Source organism: Nipponia nippon, unplaced genomic scaffold (genome assembly GCF_047370975.1).
Source record: "Nipponia nippon isolate SJK-2023a ecotype South Korea unplaced genomic scaffold, ASM4737097v1 scaffold_10, whole genome shotgun sequence".
Lineage (NCBI taxonomy): Eukaryota > Metazoa > Chordata > Aves > Pelecaniformes > Threskiornithidae > Nipponia > Nipponia nippon.
The window spans coordinates 11,335,558-11,362,093 of NW_028262291.1; the positions used below are offsets into that span (position 1 = coordinate 11,335,558).

General features: G+C 42.1%; 1 protein-coding gene across 2 annotated transcripts in view; it reads right to left on the bottom strand.

Annotated features, from left to right (window-relative positions):
- Positions 1-24,084, bottom strand: part of MICAL2 (microtubule associated monooxygenase, calponin and LIM domain containing 2) — a 133,541-nt gene extending 109,457 nt beyond the window's left edge. For both annotated transcript variants that reach the window (XM_087744689.1, XM_087744681.1), the window contains exon 1: positions 23,984-24,084. The gene's annotated coding sequence lies outside the window, so the exon portion shown is untranslated. The remainder of the gene's footprint in view (positions 1-23,983) is intronic.
- Between the last annotated feature and the right edge of the window lie 2,452 nt (positions 24,085-26,536).

The window sequence follows — 26,536 nt, forward strand, 5'->3', positions numbered from 1 at the left end:
TAAACACAGGTCATGTTAAAGCAGGTTCTGCCTAACAAAATTAAACCCACAAACTGTATATCCGATATGAACATAAAAGCACAGCATATGGCGACTGGATAACCAGGTACAAAAAGTTAGTAGTGGCATCCAAGGTAAGTGTTACAAGTAAACATAACATGCTCATGTTGTCATGACATGTAACAAAGGCTGTTACAAAAACCCTACGAACTCAACCCTACTGCTTCAAAACAACCAGCTTCACTAAGAGCCTGAGGATTTCTTTCATTTTTGTTCAGTGATAAGTGCTAGATAACAGATGAAGAAAAACCAAATGTCCAGATGCTTTTCCCAAGCAGAATTTATGTCACAGCAGATACATCTATGGTAACGTTTTGGTCTTAGGAATTCTTAGAAACCTGCAGCCAAAAGTCAACACTATTTGAGAGAATTTTCTCCCATTGCACAAGCTAGGGCCAAGAGTGCAGCTTAGCCAAAGCAACTTATAATTGGCACGATCACTTGCCATAAGTAAACACACACAACAGGCTAAGCAGAAACATTATCACAAGTTACACCAGAACTGAAAAAAACAGAAAACAAGTAACCACAGAGAGCTCCCCTTTTTCTAACTCTCTTGCCATAATGACAAAGGGTTCGGTGCTTTAGTGCATAGAAAGGAATTTTATCTCCATGTCTCCACATGTTAAATGCTAAAGTTATGCGTTTGGAGTCTTACCTTGTCATGTGCTGATGATATAAAGTAATGATGTTTGGCCCACTAAGCCCCATTGGCTTTTCCTAGTAACATGATCACTGTCAAACTGTGCCTGATATTCCAGATAAATACCCTTACGTTCTCTAAGAGCAATGCTATTCTAAATTAACATAAGTTTGCAAGAACTAAAATACTTTCATTGAGGCACTCCCTTATCCTTCTTTAACCTTGCTCTCAATCTCTAATGGTGAGCATCTTAGAGTCAGCCAAGGTCCATAGAAAACATCCAAGTGGCTTTCACATTTTCCAAGAAAATTGTTACAGGTTATGTACAAACTTGTCCTCAGAAGAGGGTCTACCTGGACTTAAGTCCAGAGATTTAAGTCATATATTCTTTTTCTTGCTATTAAAGAATTATCCACCAGACCAAGAAATCAAAAACTAAATCAATGCTTGTCTAACCTCCCACATAATTAGTTATTTTGCTTGGAACATCATCTGTTGGCTGATAGTTTTAGAATAAATTGTTAGAAAGGCCTTTGAAGTTATGCTTTTTAATTTAACACTGTTCACAAACTATTCATTCTCTGCTTGCATTTCCTTCAAAGAAGAAAAGAAAAAACATAACCAGTGTATTTAAGTAAGGAAGAGACCTACCATGTCTATCTTACAATCCTCTAATACAGAAAAATATTATGCAACTTATTAAAGAGGTCCCATGGGGAGATATAAGGAAGCATTTGGAATACTCACATTCCCTGGCTGCACTCAAAATAAATAACCTTTGTGTGCACATCATCAGTCTTTTGTTGGTTTGTGGGTAAAATAAATTGGCAATGTTGAGAGTTTGTACGTTTTCTTAGACCAAATGTCATGATTAAATATTTGGTGCCAAGAATAAGTCAGGAAATTTTTGTTTTCCCCTCTGAATACTTCATTTATAGTATGCTCTATGCCCTTTTCTGAAGAGCTTTGTGAGGTAAAAGCACAAACATTTTATATGCCCTGACTTCCAGAAGGTCTAATTTTTCAAGAAACTGAGTGCCATGAACTCCCATTGACTCAAAAGGAGTTGAGGACATCCAGCACCTTTCCAGGTTCAAGTCCTCAATGATTAATGAGCAAACCCCTCCAACAATTGCATGCCAGCAGGACGGAGCCCGGCCACCTTGGCTGCCCAGGTGCAAGGGGGGCCCAGCATGACCCTCACCAGCACCGGCTTTGGGAACACAGAGCTACACAGTGGTTTTTGGGTCAGTCCAAAATCATCCAATAGATCCAGAAGTTCCTCGGGAAAGGTAGAGGACTGCCACGCAGAAAGGCCAATATATGTCTAGGTTTAAGCTTTACATGAGTGCTATTACAAGGGGAAGGCAACACAGGGCAACTAAAGATAGCAACAGCACAGTGTAAGATACTACAATGTGGCTTAAACAGCTTGATATACAGGCACCCCAGGATTCGAGACCCATTGAAAAAAAGAATTAAAACCAAGGATAAACACGTCGGTTACCCGACTTCCATACCTGCCGAAGATATTTTTTATAACAGAAAAGCTAATGTACTTTTCTCTCGAAATAATTATGAATAGCTTCTTGGTGAGTGGGGAAGCATGAGTGAAACATTCCACTTTGGACATTTCAGCTAATGAAGTGGCAGTCAGATTAGGTTTTCTTTATTGCTATAAACTCAGATCGTTATTGCTTCAGTGCTACCAAAGACTTTGACCGACCTAATAGCTATAAAACAATGCTTCCTCTCCATTGTTTTCCTTAGCTCACCACAAGACTGTTATCATGTTCGTATAACATAAATATCTCTAGAAGTTAACTCTGGCGTAATTGATAAGTGAGTCTGATCACAAGCTCTTTAATTTAATATCTTTTCTGCTCACAGAGAGGACATTTTTATGGCCTCAGCTGTTTCCATCCAGCAAGGAAGGCAGGAAGATAAAGGCTCAAAGAGCAGAGCCGTATCTGAACGAACCAAGGAAGAAAAGCAGCACGTGCCAGGGCCAATAACAGTGAGAAGACAGAAGAGACAGGCAGCAGGAGCGACTGCAAGCAAAGGGAAGGGGAGGAAAACATTTTTAGCATGATGCAAACCAGTGGAAGTAGGTGTTGCACATGCATGCACACACACACAAACACACGCAGCAGGTCTGGGCTTCCTTTGCCTTTCCACTGGGGAAGAGACCAGCTGGGAAGGACAGCCAGGACACCTTCCCCACCCTTAAAACTTCCCTCCTCCACCACCACAAAGCCAGGACTGAGGCCATTCTTTCTGGGCACAAAATTTTCTCCTCATGAACTTCCAAAACACTCCCATCTTGTCCACACCGAAAGGCTGTGGAGTGGTATCTCAGCAGAGACATTGGCTCACCAGCGAAGCATTTCTCCTCGCTGTGTCAGAGGTCATGTTCTCCAAAAAAGCCACATTTTGTGGTCAGAAAGGCAGGATGAGACAGGAGACTCTGGTTACTGGGGTTTCTGGCTTGCTGGAAATACCACTTTTTTCTCTTTTTTTTGGCGTGAACACTGTGTTGACAGATGACAGAGAGGAAGACGGTGCTCTAAGTATATGCAGTTCATGGAAAAGTATGCGTTTTTTTCTGAGGAGTCACCAATATTTCACTGCACTATTGCACATAACTGACTAGAAGCAATGCAATAAGGACAAGATGTTGAACAGAGTAATTCTTAACTATAATTAAAGTTTCCTGTTCTATAACTGTCTCAAAGACTTAAGAGGCAATGCATAAGCTGCTTACCTGTAGTGAGGGGAAAAAAAAAAAAAAAAACAACAACAACAAAAAACCACCCAGTGTTTGGAGAAATACTTGAGTTCTTAGAATATTATTATTTACCCTTTTACTTTCTTCATCATACAGATCATTAGGGATGAAATAGAGATCCGAAAGTCCCATCAAGGTGAGTATTGATGCTGAAACTGCAAACTATGCTTTTCAAAGTGACCATTGAACTTCCTCTGGAAACGCAACCCAAAAATACAATGAAGTTTATTTGAAACTTTACTGAAGTGCTACAGAGCCCAAGAAAAATTTGGGCCACAGAGAGAAAGAATTAGAGAGCAGGAAATAGCCTGGACAAACAGTTCTTTTAAGTCAGAATTGAAGCATCCATGGGTTAGATTCACAGCTAGTAAGAACTGTCATTTTAGGTTGCACGCATGATGTATTAAGCACATACAAGAATTTGGCCTTCCACAAGGCTTCCCGTGGTATTGCAGAAGTCTCTAGAGAGCTCCCAGACACAAAGTGCAGACACTGGCAAGAAGAAGGGTTGCATTTTGATGATCTCTTCTACTGTAATAAGTTAGCCCAACCTCCTTTCTGCCTCCAGTTGGGGGCAAGCAGGAACGTCAGATGAGAGAATCTGAGAAGTACTATTCATGCCTGGTGGCTGCCCAAGGAGAAAGTGACGATCTTATTACAACTTAAAGGAAAGCAACGGAAAAGGGACAGAGAAAAAGCAGAAATTAAAGCAATGGTGCATGTACAGATGTATACATATGAGAGCAAATGCCTCCAGTCTTGGCTGATATTTCCTGTCAATGAAACAAGCTCTGTTAACTGTAGATGACTGAGAATAGTGAAAAAATGCCTCCACTAGCAGGGTAATTCCACTAATTATCACTAGTTAAATGGATGTACAGCGCTGGTTTACATCTGCACATGAAGCCTTTCAGCATAATACAGCAAGTAATAAAGTTGACATATAGGAGTCATTAAGTGAAAATAACTTAAATTTTTGACAGCAGTACCATGTGAATTGCTTGTCAGTAGTGTTTTGAGGTCGTATCCTCAAAAATTAAAAACCTTTTTTGGCTTAGTTGTCCCACTGGAGACAGAACAACCCTAATTTTAATTCAGACTTGCAGCACTTAAGTCCTTCCTTAGTCCCTTAATGCTCCATTTCTAATATTTGAGAACATGTTCCTCAAGGAGATTGGAAAAGAATGAAATTCCTTGCATTTCAATACCACTAATCCTGATTCCATTTTCAATAGAGCCCTAATTCTGCCATGTTTACCGAGAATAAATTCTTTTATAAAGACTTCAGTTTGGCATGCAGGATACAATACGTTTATTGTTTGCTTAAGGTTAGAAACATCAACAGAAACGAAAGACTGGATTCTGCAGCATCTGTAGTAATCATTTACTTTGGCCCCTCCTCATAATCTGTAAAAACTACATTATTTCTGCTGTCTCTTCCCTGACATAACTGTCTAAAGTCTCAGTATCATTACAATAAGTGAAATTTGCAAGTGAGACTGGCTGTGTTACAGGACCTTCTAGGTTTTTCAACTTAGTTTCTACTCACATTAGGCACTTTGTTTTCATGGTGACCATTTTAAATATAAATATTTCTATCTGGAGGAAACATAGCTTTTTGGTGGTTTGGTTTCTTTGCATGTTTTCCTAGAACTGACATAAAAGGAAAAAAAATTTTTAAATGTGATTCTGGTAACAACTGAAACTCTCCCTTGCTTTGCTTATAAAACTGGTTAAAAAACACAAAAGTCCATTTGCCTAAAATACTTGTTTTCTATTGGTGACAAATAGAAAACACATTTCTTAATATGCACAATCCTAACAGAAACATCAATGAACAGAAATTGCTTCTGAACAAAGCTTCACAGTCTCTCTTTATAAATAGCCAGATTACTTTTCTGTATTTTTATAAAAAGCTGACTTCCACAGAACTCCTGCAAAATAACTTTTCAGGCCAAGTATGGAATTCAAAACAGTTCCTACCGAGACACTCTGTGCCTATGAACTTACAAGGTTACCGTACACGCTATCAGCTTGTTTTGCCGAAGTTATATGAGACATTTAAAACATAAGCCTTCCAACAAGTGCTGTTGTGCCGATTTAACCTGCTACATCTGGAATCATCGCACAATAAAATATAGCTGGAAGCATGTGCACAAGTACGCTAACACTTTGCAGTGAATATTTTAGATATGTTCACAGGAAGCATAAAATAAAATGACCTAGCTCTAGGATTTTATCTGCCACACAGACTAAGTCACATTCCACGCATTTTAAAGTTGAAGGCTTTAAAAATAGTTCAGTTTGTTTCTTGATGTTACTTGTCTGAGCTTTCCAGTTTTACTGTGGGAATACACTAAGACACTGACAAGTAAAACGAGATCAACCACATAAGCCGGCAGCTTGCATACATCTCCAGTCATGCAAACATACATTGTTGGCATGGGTAAAGCATGGGATGCTGCCCAGGGGTCCAGGTGCGTAATCCCAGAGATGGAGGCTCAAATGTCTGCCCCTACCACAGCCGCTGGTGGGCCCAAGCCACGCTGCACTAGCTTTACCGTACGGCCACTCTCGCAACCCAGATTTCACATAACACGGAACAGAAAACTGGCAGTCGCGGGGTTCACACCATTCTGCCGCCGGCACAGTAAGTCCTGTCCTGCGAGCATCACTGAAACCCCCGGATGCCCATTTTGCAAAGCACAGGCACGAGTATTTCAAGTGAAAGGCAACACATAGTTTTCCAGGCATTTGTGTGCAGCATATACTTAAACTACTCATCAGAAATACTGATGTATTACTGAAGAGTGAGTTCTAAAATAAAGACATTTTCTTTTTTTTAAAGCAATGGTGTTGTACCTATACCACTTGAAATTGTAACTCTAAACTTTTAAATCCAATGGTTTTGAGGAAAAACATCTCTAGCCCAATTATTATTCTGTGCAGATTACAGTGAGTATTTAAAAACTATTATTTCTAACAAGGGTGCTAAAAGCTCTATTACAAGGTCACAAGTTTCCATATAGTCTGCATCTTCAAAGCTAACTGTAGATGATTAAGGCACAGTCATTAGGGGTTAATGTTATGCATAAACAAGATATTAAAACCTGACTCTTGTTTAGACTGGTTACAAGAAAGAACATTTTTCAGCTCTGTAGTAGTAGATTATAAGCACAATATGAACAACAGTATAAAGTTTATGCTGATGTTTTCCTAGGTTGGGATCACAAGAGCAAAGAAAAAAGTACACCATAAGGATAACATCAGCAAGAAAGCAAGTGTATCTCTTAAGAAAAGGCACCTGTTACTTAAGTTAGAAAGATGTTATGAAAATACTGTCAGTGAAAACAATTAAAAGGACAAACTTTAAGCTCTTTGAAAATCCTGCCTCTCTTTTCCTGTAGTGACACTTATCATTTCAAGCTCACACAGTGGAACAGCTGAGATATAAAAGATAATCACAGAACAGGCAGTAGGTTGGTTGTGTTTTGATCAGCATAATATTTTTTACTTTCAGTAGAATGTTAGGACATTGGACCAGACAAATTCAGTGAGCAAGTAATATCCTATTTACCATTACCAAAATCACATCCAGCAGGGAGGCAGCAAGGCTGGATGCATCGACCCGGGGCAGATAACACGAGAGGAGGCCACAAAGGGAGCTCCGGCACCACTCCTGCCCAGCTGCCAGTGGGAGCTTCAGCATCCCGCTCCTTCTCACAGCCCTGCAGCCTCCTCTCTGCTCCTCACCCCCAGGTCACAGGGAAGACTTAGATGGCACAACTGTGTCTGTGAGGAGCACAAAAAAAATGCGTACCCACTAGCTGACAGAGCTATGTCAGCAAAATCCCTGGTATAGATGCAGCTATACCAACAAAATTGAGCCACATTTGGCAGCAGCGGTTACTCTAGTACAGCTTTCCCTTTGTATGCATGAGGATGTAATTATGGAGGTAAATACACCATGAAAAAAGAACAAACGCATGAACCAGGAAAAAGCAGACTCTCTTAGTCAGCAATCATGGAAATAATGTTGGTTCATGACTCTGAGAATAGGGACAATCCAGAAGGATGGGGCAGGGAGATAGGCTATGTACTGACACAGCAACACAAGAATGCCAAGGCCTCTGCAGTGCCCAAGGAGGTGCCACCACATTTCTAGGCAGCTGGTGGCCCCCAACAGGGACCATAGGGCAAAGGGGGCCACCAGTCTTGGTGCTTTCCTGCTCTCTCCAGCTGGCAGCCACCCTATGCCCAGATATAGCCTGTCCCCTTTCTGTGGCCACTCTTGACCCAGAGGGGCTACGGAGCAGAGAAAGGTGACCAGCACTGCTGCTGCTCAAACTGAGAACTGCCCAAAGATATCAGCTGGAGACACCAGAAAGTGCCTTGCAGTGAGGGACCACAGTGGATACCAAAATAAGACTGTCTTTTGTTTCCCCTCAGGATTTCTGTGAGAAAGCAAATTAATGTTTGTTTGGGTTTTTTTAAGCAAAAATATGAAATGATGGCTGGGCTGAAGCAAATTGCCCAGGATATGTCTTGAGGGGGGTAAGAAAAAGAACAGCACCAATGTTAGCTTGCACAGAATAGATGCCAAAAGCTCTCTGGAGTATGTTTCAGATTGTCTTTCCAAGTGTGGATCTCTGGTTATATGTCTTCTCTCCAGTATGTTTCCGTCTCATTATTGGGGCTGCAGCAATTACCCAAGAGCTGAACAGGAGGAAGAAACAGTCAGCACAAGGGCTGCAAGACCCGGAGGGCTCCAGGCCGTGATAATTCAATTTGGCAGAGCTGCCCTCATCTGTAGACATCAGACTTCCAGATCAGCAACCAGGATTAATCCACTGAAAACACAGACAGTATTCCACTGCCAATCATCAAAGAAATAAAACATTCTGGGCAATACTTTGACATGTATACACACATGCTTTTAAGAATCAACACATTCTATTGTTATTTTTTTAATGCAAGCTAGCACACAATACTTCCTGCAGCTTACTGGGGTATTAATGTTATCAGTCACACTGAAATCCATGGGAACCACAAATAAGTTAAAGAATTAAAAAAAAAAAACAAAACAAAAAAAAACAAAAACACAAAAGCAGTTTTGAGTGAATGATACGTTCCTTGGTTAGAGTAACGTCAATTGACCACTGAATACCAGCCACTGAATGACAGCGGAGAAGTGTGAAGCCGCACCCAGACAAGTCAGCCAGAGGGTGGTGGAAAACCAGAAAATTTAGGTTAAACACCAAACTCTGCTCCAGGGAACATTTACATGAAAAGACAAAAAAGAAAGCAAGCTACTAGGATTGCTTTGTATCCGTTTTCTTTTTTTTTTTGTCCGTGTAAACTGGACCCATAGTTACCGGAAGAGACTAGAAAAGACATCACTTCTGAAAGTAGAAACAGTATTTTTGGAAGAAAATGTGCAGGACAATTTCTACCCTCTCGCAGCCTTGACTTCCCAAAAAATGAAGAAAAACAAAGTATAAAAACTCAAAGATTCCAAAAGAGTTACAAAAACATCATCCATTTCTGCTGCAGAAAAATCCTCTCAGTCAAACACCAAAATACATCTTGAAACATTATTTTTGGGAAATCCATCAGAGAGAAAAAAAAAAAACAACAACAGTGGGAACAAAATGTTACGAAGCAGCCCCTTCAAAAAAAACTTCTGAGGGCAGAACATCATTAACCAATAATAGGAGAGATGACAAATTCATCACTGTTTTCACAAGGCAAGCTGAGATATAGTCAGAATTAAATTATGATTCATCTTCTCCAGCACATAAAACTTTACCAGAAAACGTGAAACACCAAAAAAGCACTTCTAAAAGCACTAGTAATTATTCATCATACAGCCTGGTTCCAAAAGCCTGAGGTTTAAATCCTCTGTGTTAGTCCTGTCAATGATATCGAAGGTCAGAGGTGGATGCAACTTCACATATTAAAGTCTTTATGCAACACTGGCCATTTGATTCCAATCACCTACCAAGCAGAATGACCTATGTTTCAATACATAGAAGATGTTACCATCAGGCTCTTCATTAGTCATTCCTTCATTTGGAAAATTTACTTTTCCACGTACCTGTGCTTCACTGCATGTAAGTGGGCAGACACTGTAGGAACACAGGCACTTCTAAAGTGCCAAGGCAAAGAACAAAGTCAATTTTTTCTAAAAAGTTAATTTTCTCACTGTCATCTAGTCCTAACATTCGCTTTACTGTATAGAAGATCCAAAATTTCTTAATGAAATAATGCATCTGTAGGAGACTATGGCCAACATCAACACACACATATCTGAAAGTCAACGTTAACAGTCTTTTTAAAGAGCTGAGCATGTGCAAGGACAAAAACATTACAGGTATGTCGGACATATCCAGAAAGTTTTAACACAGCGTTACTGTTTCATTCCCATATATTAACATGAGGTTACATGTAACAGCTACAGCTGTTTGGGGATCCTGAAAGGATGCCATGTGGTGATTACATGTTGCTTATTTGAGAATAATGTTTTCAGTACCAGCCTAGCTGAGAGGCATCACATTTCTTCCCCTTCCTACAGCTACAGGAAGACAGAGCTAAAGCTGCTTTGGTGCCCCAACTCTCAGTTCGTAATTTTCAGAGACAGAAAGGATTAACTGGTTCTGGGTTTGCAGGGCGCCCGGTATGCACGGTCCTGATTAAAGCTGGCTTTGTTAGAGAAAACAACAATGTAGGAAGGAAAGTGGTTTACAGGAACACCTTGGGTCAATTCAGTTTTGCTTTAACGCAGCCCAGCCTCTGCCAGCCGGGTGGATGCCCACTGGCCCGTGCGCCAGGGCTGCCAGCCCCCCGAGGCCATGACTAGGGAGGGCGTGGGGCGGCTGCGCCCCGGCCCCCGCTGCCGTGGGCTGCCCACGGCCCCTGCGTGGTCCCGAGGCTGAGCCTGCACAGCCTGAGCCCCCAGCGCTGCGCTCCTCCCTCACCGCACCTGCTCTGCCAACAGCGGGAACCGGGGAACGGCAACTGTCAGAATACTGGACGTTTTTACTCAACTTCTGATCAGAAGAAAACCCAAATTCTGTTCATGAAATGTGCGTACCTAAAGCAAACCAACTGAAGACGTATTTAGTTGTTATAGTTCCTTCATATACAGTTCAAACGATTTTAATATCCCCCAGCTTATAGAGACCAAGAAGGAAAACAGAGAATTGACCATCAGAAAAAGGATGGAGACAAAAATTTCTGGATGTAAAGAATATTTCCTTTGTGAATAGCTAAGTCCTCCACTTTGCAAATATGATTTTAAAAAAAAGTATCGTTACTGAGCCTGAGACCTTATATTGGCTTGGACTTCTCTACAGTTTTACATTAGCACAGATTTCTCCCTCTCTTCTGATCACAGGTAAAAAGTATTGCTGTTATTTCACTGAAATGTGCAACCAGATCTTTATCTACACTCCAGTTATCAAGCTTTAGTTTACTAGGAATAAAGAGTTAGCTAATGCCCAAACACAGTGGATGTATTACTATTGTGATTAAGTACTAATGCAATCAGTGCCCCAAGAGCTGTATGCACAAAACGGCACAGGCTTTGTTGCAACATCTTTCAAACATAAGACATCCTTGGAGCTCGCTATGCAGGGCTCCGAGTGTTCATAAACCCATGACAACAGCACAGAACTAGCCTTCACTTGTGTTGCACTTTCCTAGCCATTTAATTACAGACTGTAGCGATCTGTGTTTGGCATACCGCTCTGCCATTGCCATCCTGAGCCTGACTTTTGGCCTAAGCATCAGCACAGAGGTGGCTGGTGATGGACAGGTGCAGACAGAGGAGGGCAGATCTGTGTTTGGACCAGACCAAATTCTGCCATTGCCTCCGTCACAGCACAGTGATAGATGCTGGTTAGGGATGAGCAGTTGAAGGACCCCCATGCAACACCACTCACAACTCTTCTGCAAAAAAAAAAGAACCACATTGGCAGAAATACCCCTAAAGATCATGTAGTACCTTTCAGCTTTGTAAAGCATTGGGGTGGGGGGAGAGAAAAGAAAAGAAAAAAAAACCAAACCACTTTAGCAGTACTGTTGGACGCTTGTCACACTTCAACTTTTCTTTCCAGCTGGGACTTGTTTTGTTTTTAAAAGATACATGAATATTTTTTTTTCTCCTCCAAATAGTTTCTTGGGACTGCTACTTGGATTACCAAAGAGAATGAGCAAGCAATAAACTGCATAAAGCAAAGAAAAGCAATGATATTTTCTGAAGTAAAAGCTGAACTACGATGCAGTTTCCCCTTTCGATTTTGAACTGAAGTTAAAAACAGGCTCTTCAGTACATGCTGCACCCACAGACATGTGATCACAATTCAGTCTCAAGTATTGTGCAGTTATGGCATGGAGAGAAGAAAAAAAAAGAAGAAAAAAAAAAAGACATACACCAGAAGTTTTGGACAGTTGGCACACCAGGTCAAAATGGATACAGTTTGCATAGTATGAGCTCACCCCCCTCAAAAAAAAAAAAAAAAAAAAGAGTCAACACACAAACTAAACCTCAAATGAAATAACTGGCAGAGGAAGAAGTATGGAACAAGTTTAAAGGGAATTTATATCAGCTCTGGAAGCAAAATTTTCAAGGAACAGTGCTTCCTTTTGCATGCAAGTCACACTACAGCCAGATACTACTTAAAAAAACCCTCTCAAACCAATACCAAAGGGGGAAAAAAAAAAATTAAAAAGCACAGCAGCATGAAAAAAGCTTGTATGCCAGTTAAGAGATTTCCATAATGCATTTCTAGATCAGAAACCCTTATGAAAGGGAGCCGGGAAGCGACTGCAACAGTTACAGAATCGGTCCATTTCTTTAAGGTACAACATGGGAGTTTTTACCCCCGCCCTCATTCCTGCCAAGCACAGATCACTATGAAATACATTAAGTTCGAATACTCCAGAACCTCCCCTGTGTGCAGCACAGATTATCATAGCAAAGGCTTTGAACATCAGTGTCTCTTTGGTGGTGTTTCTGGTGCCTGGTGCAGCTAGGCAGGATGAGAGGCTGTCAGACCTCATCTTTCTATGAAAGCTAGACTGAGCTTGACGACTTCATTGATGCTATCAACTTCAGGGAATTCCTTTCAAACAAGGTCCATCAGACATACCGCTGTCTGCATCTAGGGAAAATGGGCTCCTTTTAGCCAGATTAACTTGCTACCTTAAACCGCCACATTTAAAACCACACACATGCACATCCAAGGATATATTAGTGACTTGGCTTTTAAGCGCATATCCCAGGCCTCCTGCTGCCACTAACGATGTGGAGCCTTTTATGAAAAACTCTTTTGTTTTATTTCATATGATGGTTTACCTGTGCTCCATGATCCAAAGTCCTCCTCACCCCACGACATATAGCTGGGGCTCTTTCACCTCTGCCCACTGCTGACCACTGGTCCTGCCAATGGACGTGACCAGCGCGCTGCCTTTAGGGGAACAACACAAGAACACGGAGAAAAATGCAAAAGCCTTAGCAACGCAGTGTTTGCTTACCAGATGCCCTACTGCAGCAATACAATGACACCCAGAACAGTTTATTCCTAGCTTTCTATGACTGACATGATTCAATTATTAGCTTATTTTTTTCACTGCAACAAAAGATGCCATATGTTTGCATAAAAGAAGGAGACTAAAAAATTTGTAAAGAGTTGTTGGTTGCAGATGTTGAGTTACATGAGTGGCCACTACAGTCTCTCCTGTTGTTGCCCATAGGATGTGCACGAGATGCTGCTTTGACTATATAAATTGGGTCTAAGAGAGATTACTAGAAAAAAGTGCAGAAGGCAGCACTTCATTGGATTCCTAACATCCAGCGTATCAACTAATTACGAATCAACTTCTACAGAGCATATTTCTCCAAGGCATCTTGGCAGGCAGCGTATGGCAACACGTGAACAGTTCACCTCAGTATTTTCAGGTCACACTATATCCTAAATGGGTCAATGCAACATCAGGCAGAAAGCACCCTTCCTTTCTAAAAACAGAAGCTGACAGCTTTGCGCAGGCCCCTCACAGCCCATCTTCTGGCAGTTGGGGCAGCTGCACTTACTTGATTACTGCTTTTACCTCATGGCAGACCTTTACTGGCAGGGCCACTCCAGAGCAACCATGTCTCCTAGTGCTCTGGCAGAGGTCTATTAATCATTAGCGGGTTAAAAGGTCAGGTTAGCAAATCTGCTTAAGGTATATGCCCAACAGGCAGGGGCAAGGATCTCAACCAAGGACGTTAAGCACAGCCACTGCTAACGTGACCCCACTTCTCTGGATCTACAAAACGCCGAAGCAGGCAGAGGCAGTGCACTGCGCACGCAGGCACTACCTTCACAGAGTAAAGTCTCCATCCAGGCTCCGACAGACTGCTATAACCTTATAGGCACAGATCCTTCATGTGTTAAGGAGCACAATAAATCCAACATGCTTATATTTCCCAGACAGCAAACCCAGATTATTAGCAACAGTTACCAACACAATTACCACAGGAGTTCCCAAATGGATTTCTCTACATTCTTCCCTCATCCTGTTTTTCTGATCTCTATGAGGCTGCACACCAGCTCATCTCACAGCTTAAAGCTCAAAATTTTACTGCTGGAATTTTAATCAAAAGCAACAGGAACATAATCTAGAATATAGGCTTAGAGAAGAGAAAAAACAGGTAATGGCAAAAAAAGCAAATGAGCAACTAAAATACAATTTTGGTGGAAGAAAAAAGAACCTTTGGCCCAAGTCTCACTGCCACTTTGGCACTTTCTTACAGACGTTCACTACAGTTTTGTAAGTGACACTGACCAAAACCTTCAAGTCACAGTATCTTGAGTGAAATTTTTAAACATGCTATCCAAGCAGAAAGTTCAGCTGTTTCCACCTCCCCTTAGCACTGGTAAGGTTATCATTACACTATGTCACTGCTGTAAAACAAATCCAGTCATCTACAATTGCACCACAGAGAAGATGGCTCTGCTGAAAACAGGGGAGGGACTGCATCTGCTGGGGTGTGCCAAGCGAAACTCATCAGCATCATAGCACATGACTAAGCATGTCTTTGGGACGTCAATACTCAACCACCAGTTTGAAAATAAAGGTAATTTCTTCTTATCTCCCCCCTCCCACCAACCTGTAACTATGGGAAAAGACAGAACATTGCAAATGAAGTTTAAGAAGCCTCAAGAAGAAAAAAACACCACACCACAAGATAGGAAACAACTGTTCACACAGGATAATGACTGTTAATATTCTATTTAATATTAAAATGTATCAGGTAAGAAATATTAGAAATTAGGATCCTGTTTCTAAAAATAGAAAGGTGACTGCAGATACACTTGACAGAGACTATTCATGTGAATACAGGCCTGTAAGGTAAATAAATAATTAATGTAAATGTTGCCTTTTTTGCCTAATTCTAATTGTGAGAGGTAATGCTTATGTTGTCAATACTAGTTTCTAATGAGTGGGTCCAGAACAATCAATTAGTTTTCATTTTAAATTCCCCAGAACTGGTAGACAAAAAGCTCTCTTTCTTCTGGATATCTTCCCCCAAGAAAGCAGACTAATCATTAAAATCATAATGAATCATCAGCCAAAGGAAGAAAACACTGTTCAGCTTCACTTCCTCCTCCAAAATTAAAAGACACATTAATTTCAGCCCTGTATCTGGCATAATATCCCAGCAAAATATTAGAAAACAGACAAAACCCGTAAGGAAAGTAGAAAATTTGGAATCAAAACATGAGCTGCTTCTTAGTATGACAAGGGTGTATTTTTCTCATTAGAGAAACAGTCATTAAAAATAAATGCAATGAAGGCTTCCATGAACTCCTCAGAAGCGCTGATCACAGACTTACAAAGTCTGTTGATACCTAGTAGGAAAGCCAGACAAAGTAATGAAGTACGCTGGCTTTCTACTTTGTAGAAGTACCAATAATTCTCACTCTCACACACATTTTTCAATAAACTTTGCACACGGGTTAGCATATTGGCTACACAACAGCTGATTAGGCAGGCAGACAAGGAAAGCCTTGCCATTCTTCGCTTGTCTGTACGTTACTTCAGTACAGCAAATAAAACTGGAAACTAGTGGTTCAGTCTCTTTGCGCACTAGAACTATTAGAGTGAAAAACCTGTGATATATCCACATTGATATTTACCTCTAAATTAAATCCTGTATGCAAATGCAGACCTGCAACACTATATATGCTATTCCTTTCTTTATCTTAGAAATCAGTGAACTAAAAGTGACACTTAAATAATTATACAGCTATTTTCCAGAAACCAGTGTCTGTAGTTATATTAGCTTGAGACGTCAGACAAGCCAGATCACCTTAGGAACACGTATCCTATTAAGTTCTGGGCCAGTCATGTCCTGTTGAATGTTTTACTTGTCAAAGAACCCACAAAGCTTTAACTCAAAGGGCAAGAGAGTTTCATACTGAAATTGCTTTGTAGAACAACCCGCTTTACCTGACCATATGAAGGATACATACAAATGCTCCGTTAGAAAAAGCTGAGGCAGGAAACTGTCAAATACAGTGTTAAGTCATTTGTGTATTTTATGGAATGTCACGTTGAACCTTGGACTTACCTTTGTAACAGGGAAGTGTTGTGAACAACACACAAAAATGTCTCACTTTACTACAGAACAAAAGGAATTATGCAGCTATTTCAGAGCAATGCACGATAAGCATAAAATAAATGGGAAACAAACATTTTGACTCTGTAACTGAGCTTGAAGGTGCTTCTACACACAAGTTACCAATAACATCATTCATTAAGTCAGGTAGTAGCTAAAGAAGTAGCTATATACAGGTTTGGTGGTATATCTTTAAATGCATCCATAAAGAAGGCCTTAAGATATTATCAAGCTTCTGCATTTGTCATGAAAAAGCATTAGAAATATTGCTGGAGTGCTCCACATGCATGCATTTGGGAAGCAATCACAACTCCTCAGTAAAAAAGAAAATGGAGAGAAAGAAAATAACCCTGCCCTTTGCATTTTTGCATAGGCAAGTGCAAGATAAAGACCTTGTGAATCTCCTTTCCCACAAAAATACACAGAGGAAAACTCCCCATTGTGGAGTTTTATTCCCAGATCAGAAGGAAACCCAGAGAGAAACCTCCCTGAGCAAGGGGCCAGCATCCACCTCTGCCACCCACCCCCAAGCTTCTGTGGAGCTCCCGGTGCACAGCACAGCTCCTCCTTCCCGTGCCAGCACCCGCTGTTCCACATCTCCCAAAGCCATCTCCCTCACAGGGCCGCCGTCAGTCCCAGGATACCTTAACTCTGCATCGAGGCACGAAGCGTGCTGAACTGCCCGAGGTCAGCATCCCACTGAGTCCACCTCCAGGGGAGAAGTGGTGCTTCCGAAGGAATAAAGCCATTCCCCCCGTATGCTATTCTATATTTATCTTGAAAATTCATATGTGAAGTATTCATTAAAATTACTCCACAGAGGATACTAAAGGCAATTTTTTTCCCCCACAACATGCACAGAGCAGGTTGGCCTAGTGCACATTAACCTATTTTCCTGTCCTCTTATCTAAGCATCAGAGTTACAAATAAGATGCGGCTGACCTGTAGTGCTGGTTGTGTCTTACTGTACTGTACAGAGCAGCTCTGCAGTATGTGCTGGGGAGTATTACATTACTCATCACCCCTCTTGCTGCAATTTCAGCTCAGATACCTACTCCCAAATATATACCAGGTACCCAGGACAGGACCCAGCGCTTCATTAAATATTTGGCACATTGTCTCAAATTACCTTTGACACACAGGGTTATTTATACATCATGGCACATTGCATGCCTCTGCGACAAGATAGCATCACACAATACTGCATGTCAGGAATGCAGGCAACAGATTTAAACCAATCCCCACTTCAAGACACTTTTACTAGGAAGCAGGTCACAAACTGAGTAATATCCGTTTTCTGTACTGAAAAATGTATGCTATTCATTTCCAGGAAATAAAGTCAACCACCCTAATCCTTCTCCCCTCTCACATACACCCCCCATCGGAACAGAAGAAAGATGGTTTCTTCTGTCTTAACAGGCTCGCTGTTGGGATGTATTTAGTTCTTTATGCAAGCCTTATTCTTCCTAATGCATTTGCTAGGACACCTAATGTTGACTTGGTGCAAGGGCAGTGTTTCAGAGAGTAATTACAGCAAGAGGTATCTGGTTACATCCATTGAATTCAGTTTTGAATATGCACCAACAGTTCATATTTATGGAGCTTGCTTCCAAGCCTTAACCATGTGCACATTTCTGATATTCATTCAGCCACATTAATGTTCTGAACACAAATACTGTACAGAGGAGTGTCAGTTGTTACTTTTAAAAATCCATAGACAGAAACGGGAGGAACCTACAACCTGCATTCATCTTATGAAGCAGAACTCTGAAATCTGAAAAATGGCTCGACTTCAATATTTTTCTGTCCCTACAGCTGTGCAATTACTTAGACAATTTTCTGAACTGATAGAAACAGTTGGTTGCACAGGTGGCAACCATAGGAATCCTTAGCACTCAGTGAAAGGGGAACACCAAACACTGCATGGAAGACTGGGAGTTTGGATCTGAAAGAGAACTCATTCACATCAATTATCCAAACCCAAATATCACATTTCATCAGCAGTTCCTTCAGTCCAGCTAGGATGGAATGAGACCTGGAGAAGTAAGTTCTCTTCTCAGGATGCTCACTCCTTTACAACCCCTAACAGGAGAAAAGCAACAGAGATTCACATGTACAAGTATATACTGTGCCAGATCCACAGTGGGGGTGAAGTGACAATGACAAGTATATATAAGATCAATAAATAAATAAAATCAGCACTGACTATACACTTAGTACCATGAAGTCAAGGCCAAGTACTTCCTGCAATACAAACCCAGAATTTCCTCCTAATCAGTTCAGCTTGCTACTTAAAATTACTCCCCAGCTCAGCACAAGGTGACACAGCATAAAGAAAATCCATAATAAACAGCCTGGTAACAAGCATATACAACAGATGATTCTGTATGAAAAGGAGCTGATCTCATGAGTAAGCAGAAACCAAAACCTACCCACTATCTTCTAAGGTTCATTAAGGGCAATGTTTAACCAGAGGGTGTTTTCAGCTGGAAAGGTGTCAGCAGAGAACATTGTGTTGCATTATGAATTTCTCCCTTGCTTTTAGCAACTGCCTTCAGAGACTGCACTTGTTTCTCTAAATCCTTCTATGCTGCTCCCTGTGTGCACAAGTTTAGAGGTCAAGGGTACTGCACATCCCTAACACCACTAACAGATGGGACTCAACTCAGCCAATAAGACAGATTACAGTTATTGTGATATACTCTCATCCGATTACATGCAAAAAAGAATTCCACTATCTGCCAAACCTAAGTCTTCTCAGAGAGAAGGGAAAATGCATCTTCCACTCCTGCTCCACTTTCTGCTTTGCCTTTTTTTTTTAAAAAACCAACCAACCAAACAAAAACAAACCAAAAAACTGTTAATGATTTTTTGCTGGACTCCATCATATATGATTTGCACATGATAGACTAGGAAAAAACGTCTTAGAAGATTTAAAAGCCTTCCAATTGGCTTTTGGAGTTGCCTATTCAGGTAAGAAAATGGCAAAATATGTTATCTGAACCAAGTAGTATTTTGATGTACTCAGTCTTTCAAAAGTAACGCGATATTAAAAACAAACAAACCAACCAACCAACCATAAAATATGCAGAACAGTTAAGATAAGCAATTGCATTACCAAAGACTATTTCAAGTTGATTATAAAACATCCCCACATATTCCCAACGAAAATTTCACATGGCTTGGGAAATTCTATTTTGGTCCTTGACTATGGCAGTTACACAGAAGGATAAACTGTAACACCCTTTTGGGCATTACTGCAGTCTACACAGGCAACAAGCTGCAAGCTTAAAAGGTCTGAGAAGGATTTATCGTGAAGTAACGGACCCAAAGAACCTGCTTTTTAAGAAGCCAAAGCTCCACAACACACACTTACACTGTCAGGCACAGTCATTTTAAAAACTGAATTGGTAATATCCACTCAGCTGAATGCAGCAAGCAGAGAAACTGCTGGCATTATTTGTCCAGACCAATGCAGACGAGATGCCAGGGACAAGAACGAAAGTTTAAATCTAATCCACATATTCCCATCGCACTATTCGATAAACCATCTGCCTGAAGGAGTCAGGCCTCAAATAGGAAGCTTTCAGAGACCAGTTAACAAAATGTAGCAAAGTGTCCAGAAACAGACAGGCAGGTGATCTCTAAACCCATGGGTTGTCTTCAGAATTATTCCCTCCTCACCACCTCTTAACCGTAACAGCTCTAGGAGGAAAAAAGCAAGAAGAAATGAGCCCAAGTTCAGACCTTCCTCCTAGTTACATCAGTGTTACTGGGACACTGAAATAAAAATAATCAGAACTCGAACTGAATATAAGCTAAGGCAGTAGCGTCTACTATAATTTGTGTTGAGGTAGGGTCTACCTTTCCCAACAAGGAATTAGGCTTCTTTTCCCCCCTTCCCCACACAGTGCATTGCCCACAGAAATTTGGAGTGGATAATAAAACAAAAAACGCAAAACCAAAACTCCTCACTGAACAACAGCCCGGAGCAGGAAGAAGGGTTGATAGCACACATAGCTCAGATTCAAGCACAAGTCTGAATTTTTTTTCCATTCATGGAACTAAGAGTCTAAATATGACTAAAGATCATTTTAGGGAAGTTTTTACTTGCTTGTAAATGTAACTATGCATAGATGAAAGAGTTATTCTTAGTCATCTTCTCCACGTCAAAAATAAACCCAGCGATTTCCAGAATGTGTCACAATACAATATTAACGATGTATCTGCACAGTCACTGAATCAGTGCACACTTAATAACCTTAATTTAGAATATCTGTATTTTCTGGAAACAGTCTAATGTACCATGCTGGAATACCCCGAACTACTAATACCACTTCTGAAGGAGTCAATCTGCAGCATAAACACCTCTAAAACTGGTCCTAGTGATGAGCAAAGCAAACAGCGTGCCATCCCTTAGCAGTCAGGGTGCCTGACACAGAGCAGAGGCTGCGTTTTTCAAATTAATGGACTCCTCACACAGAAAGAGCTTGAAAAGAAAAGGTGCATCAAAGAAACAATTTGCTCACATACAAAATGCACACGCTAAACGTGTATTATAAGGGAACACATGTATTATACAGATACGTGCATGCCAGGCTGCCTGTACAGGCATACAAAGCAACCCCTCGGCCTTCCTGGAGCTCCTTGGCTCTGAACACAACACGCGAGCAAGCTGAGAAAACAGAAGGACCATACGGGGAGGCAGACCTCAATTTCAGTCATCTGAAATTGTCTTCATTTTAAGGGAATCAAAACACACCATGCCCCTAAGAAGCAAAGCCTCTTCCACTACAAAACAGAGTTTTTCTGCTGACACCAGGGGAATCAAACTGAGACGAAGGACTCCTGAGGAACAGATACGCGTTACCAAGGACTCACAACAAATGTTACAGCCACGTGGAAGAGTCCCAATGGGAAATATATAGCATTTGAAAGTTTTCCCCTGAGTTTTCAAGATACTAGTTATAAAATACCAGAGCAGTGAGACGGCTGGAGCAGATACAAGGTACATGCTAAAAGAGGTGAAAGACTTAAAGTATACTCACGGAGAAACCGGAGAGCAATCACCTCTCTTGTTTCATGGTTTCTTACACTTAAAGAACATCTCCAGCCAAAAAACAGGCTCTCTCATCTCCACAAGGAATGGGACATAGACATCAGACAAGAAAACTCTGCTTCAGAATATCTTAGAAAAAACAAAATCCTTTCAGATCATACTTACTTCTAGATGCTAGACAAAACTGAAGGAAACCTGAACTCCTCACAAACAGCAGCACAACCGCTACCCTGATATCAGGGATATTTTACTGCTGTGCATCTTTAGGGCAGCATTAATGCAACTAAGAACAACAAAAAAAAAAATTCAGAGTTGCAAACAGAGAAGACTTCTCATTTCTGTATACTCTACTGGTTTCCTAAGAATTCACCTAGTTTTACAGATAGGGCAGGAAAAGTCACGTCACTCGCTGCAGGCCACGTGGCAATTTGGATGCAGCATCCTTCAGCTTCCCGTTGGAACTTCATTTCTCCACCACACAGTATAAGCTGCATCTCCAATGTCTTTTTCTAGTACTATGAAGAGAACAGCACTAACCAATGCCAAGCAGCATTTTAAAACCTTTATTTGTCAGGTATGAACTTGACAGGTCTGTTTAACGTGGGGCATAATCCATGTTTTACACCAACAATCTGGAAAAGGAGAACTGAATAAAATGCATGAGTCGAATGCGCTGGTACGTGGCTAGTTAGCCTCGTCATAAAGCAACCTCCCAGCACACAGCCTTGCAGTATGGAGAATCCAAGATGTAGGAGAAGGACTGAGAATTTCTCAACCCAAGGCTTTAGCTGAAAAAGACCATTACGCCTGTGCTGTAAGTAGGTGTGTCCATTCATACCAGCTGATTTATGGAATACTGATAGCTTCTGGCGTACGTTGCTGGTGACCCCATCACCCCAGCCCTGTGCTATTGCCACTGTGGGCTTTGCTATCTGCCCGAGGGGGGAGGCAGCAGTGATAACGAGGAGGTGGGGCAAGATTCAAGTCAGGGGAGTAAAGTGGCTAATTACTGCTTTGGACAGCAAGTAAAATGGTTACGCAGATAAATCCAGCACTTGTATTTTGAAGACAACTTGTATTTTCAAGCAGAGAACTGTAAAATTGTTGTACATTTTTCAAGTTTCTAAAGAAGTGAAACATGACAAAAACTGAGACTGAAAATAAGATTCAGTCTGAGTAAGACTAAGATCAAGGATGTGTTGAGTGTTAAGTGAGTCAACACAATTTTAATTCTTAAAACGTTTACTGACCTCATAATACACAAAGAAAAACTGTATAATATCTCTAAAGTTAGGAGCAAAAGTTTGCTGATACTTCAGTACAGTATTTTAGAAGCGTATTTTTCAGATGCATCCTCCACAAAGGATAAAACTCACTGTATTTAGATAAACACCCAGATAACTTCAAACTAAGCATACATGGACATACACTTATTCAGAGTGCTTGTGTAAATGATAACAGACATGGATTCCAGTTTGGTCATTGGATAATGTTTTCCACCCATGTAATATAATTAGCAATCAACACAGAGTGGCAAAATGAGGGAAGCAAGATGCCCTCTTTTCTCCCAGATCAAGGCACTTCATGAACATCAATTAGATGTTAATATCCCTGGGAGGCAAGCGTGACAAGTCTTATTAAGCCATTTTAAAGACTAGGACACTGAGTCACAGAGAGATTAAGAACTTCCTCAAAACCAACAGCAGAGTTAGAGAGGGGGCAGCTACACCCCAGCCGGGCCTGGCGGCATGAGACTGCACCGCTCCACCTTATTACAACATTTAGAGTCTCTAAGGCCAAAAAAAAGAAGAAAAAAAAAAAAGTTCATGCTCATATGAAGTTTCCCGGCCATGCCAACGCCTTGGGTTTGACCTGCAGGGACCATCTTTAGATACAAGAATGCAGTTTGGTTTCCATGCTCAGATCGCATTTTGGCTGAAAGTACCCGCAAGGTTGCCAATTGTAAACGGCTTTTAATGTCGACAGAGACCTCCAGATCTTTTCCGATAAGTTCGAGAAAGAACTTCAAACTTTTTGATACTGGTTCAACCCTATAAGCCTAGGGGCAAATAAATCTACAACCATCGCTCTTCAAGCCAACCCACGGCCAACTATCTGAATTCAAGTCACATGCTGAATTTACACATTAAAAACGCAGTGAACATGACAAGACAATTACTATCGTAGGTTAAGACATACTTCAAAGCACGAAGAAAAACCCAACCAATGCCATATTCAATTAGCCCAAAAGGTGAGCAGAGAAGGATGTTACGCTGATTACCACACTCATTAAGACGCGTCCAAACTAATAGCCCACTTCAGTGTTGTAACACACTTGGAAGCGTTTTGCTGTCTTAATCCCAGGGCGCTTCGGAAGCTAAAGATTATTTTTACTTTTCCTGCGTCGCCTTCCGACACAGCGCGGGAGCGAGCCCACGCAGCCACCCCGCGTCGCCACGAAAGCGCAGGGGGCAGGTACAGCCCTGGGCTGTGAAAGCGCCGGGGCCGGCACAAACCCACCCGCGAAGCGCAGCGCAGCGCAGCGCAGCGCAGCCCAGCTCGCCCCGCCGCGCAGCCCGCCGCGCTCGGCCGGGCGCTGCGAAGGGACGACGCGGCCCCGAGCGCCGCCACCCGCGGAGGGCGAGCCCGGCTGCGGGTGCCCGCACCCGCGGGGGGACCCTCCGGCCCCGGCCGCCGCCGCCGCCCGCCGGAGTCCCGCTCCCGCCGCACCTGCTCCGCCCGCCGCAGCGCGCCCCGCGGACCTACCGGTGGCGGCGGCCCCGCTCCGCATGCTGCCCGCGGCTCGGCTCGGCGCGGCTCGGCACGGCTCGGGGCGGGGCGGGGCCGGCCGATCGGGGCGGGGCGGGGCGGGCCGGCCGCCCCAGCCCCGTGCGAGGAGCGGCCGCCGGGCGCCCCTGCGCTCCGAGCAAGGTGCATTTGCCCCGCCGCCTCTCATCGGCATCGGGTTTTCTTTTCCCCCACGCCCCCTCGTGGCTTTTCGGGCCCGGCCGGGCGCGGCGCGGCGTGGGTCCCGCACCCCGCTCCGCCTGCAGCCCCGGCGGGGGCTCAGCGGCGTCCCCCGCTCCGCTCCCCGCGGGGGCCCCGCCGGGGCGGTGGAGGAGAAGCCACCGCAAATGGGGAAGCGGGGTGGGGGTCAGCGCACCCGGCAGAGCGTGAAATAGGGAACTGGGACATGGTTTCTCTTGTCTGCTTAGCTTCTGTATTTGAGGAAGCTTAAAGGTTATCATATATTCAGGAGATTTAAGAAGATGTCGCTCAGCAAGCACATGGAAAACTACGGGAAAGAAAGTTCAAGACTGACAGCTAACCTAACTAACAGCACTTACACTACAACTCCTTAACTTCTATCAACAACACCTTGCTAACAGTAGAAGTTTTATGAAAAAAGAAAAATAAAACCAATTAGGATTCACTTGAACTGCTGCAACAGGGAGGGTAAAACGCTCTGCAGCTAAAGCTTGTATCCACTAACCTACAGGTTTAACAAAACCCTCAGCAAGCCTACTTTTGGGTAACTTAAAACATTCATAAGTATTTTGACACGTGCCACCCAGACACTATACCTTAAGCGACCTTGAGGAAGGCTGTGGCAGAACAAGGGAGCAGGACCCTAGTCTGCCATGCCATGAGCTACCTGACCTTTTTCACACTTGCCTGCTCTGAGCCAAATTTAAAGTTGCTTTGGAAAACATGGAGAGAAAACAAGTGTGAATGTGGCCCTATTTATCCACGCACAGGTGAAGGTAACACAATCTCTAATGAGCCAAGCATTTAACCAGCTCTCTAAAATAATTTGTTGACCTCAAGGTAAGCATTTTGTTTTAGAAAATGCCTCTCATTTGGGTTGAAATTTGTCTTCTAGCTGCTTGCATCATGCTTGGCTGAAACCAAGTTTTACTCAGTCATTAACTTTTGAATTGCAGTATGTTTATCTGCTTATTTAACTCTGGGAGATTAAATATACTTTTTCCTCAGAGTGATAAAAGCTAGAATATAGAAATAATGGTGCATACCAATTCCCTGTTATCTAAAAGACTATCTTCTTTAGCAGCCTTGAAGAAGGCAAGAACAAGGAATGAGAAAATGCTCTTCGCAAACTTCCAGCAAAAATGATCTGTACTTAGCAAAGGGGGGCGTGTGTATGAAAGAAATAATATCTATAAGATTTGTACAAAGTCTTCCTAGTTTCAGTCCAGCATTGACAGCCACATGAAAGCAAGATTCCTCCACAGAGAACCCAGAAAATATAAAGTAAAAAATAATTTAACCCCTCCTGGGAAATATTGCAAAACTTCCTTCCTTCTTCAGGAAAGATGTTCCTTCTTGGTTAGGAAAGATGCTTACAGCACCGGCCTCCCATGTATCTCTTCACCTCTACCAGCTGTCCTCTTCCCTCCACTCCTCTCGGAAAAAGTTACTAAGTCCATAAAAAGATAACCCTCTCCCGCCAAGTCCTTCCAAAATTTTTATGCACTCCCTAGGGAGACATGTCACGGGCTGCATGAAGACTGCCAGGGACCTTGCTATTCTAGTAACTATAAGTAGTATATTTACTGATTGTCCTTACATATTTGAGCTTTGAAAATGGCCAAAAGATGAATGTATAGTTCATACTCACTAATTGTAACTATTATCATAACCACCTTTTAAAATTACGTTTCACGAGATGTTACTTAACCAGAATTAAGAAATTCTTTATTCACAGTCACATCTTCCTCTTTCCAAAGGAAAACATAACTAAGATACAGTCTAATCACTCTGTGCTAAGATGAACGCACTTCAGTAATGATTAGATTAATAAACACTAATCAAGAACCACAAATTTGGCATTACATGTGGCTCTGTTGGCTACCCTAGCTCACCCTCCCGTATGTCAAGCGTGGGACACGCAACCATAAAGGGAAATAGCGACTTCCCGGGGTGCTGCGCAGCCTCCCCTTCCAGCGAGACCAAGTTCCTAACCCATTATTTTTAACAGTGCAGCTCCTTTATATTTTTTTTTTTGTTCAGTCCTAGCCTGTTCTCCCCCATTGAAAAGATAGGGAAAAGGAATAAGAATAGCCCTTACAAAAAACAATCCAGCCTTATCAACTAGTATAAAGCCATGCCTGCTAACTCCGCTGTAAGATGTTCATCCCCTCGCTATGGCTGCTTACGTAAAGCACTCCCTTTCCTGACGTGTGCAAGCCTTGCTATTCAAATTCTTGTAAATGTAGTACTATCTACATATCCAACACAATAAAAGCCCTTCTTGTGGTATTTAAACAACCTGTCTGATCTTTTCTGATTAATTGTGGA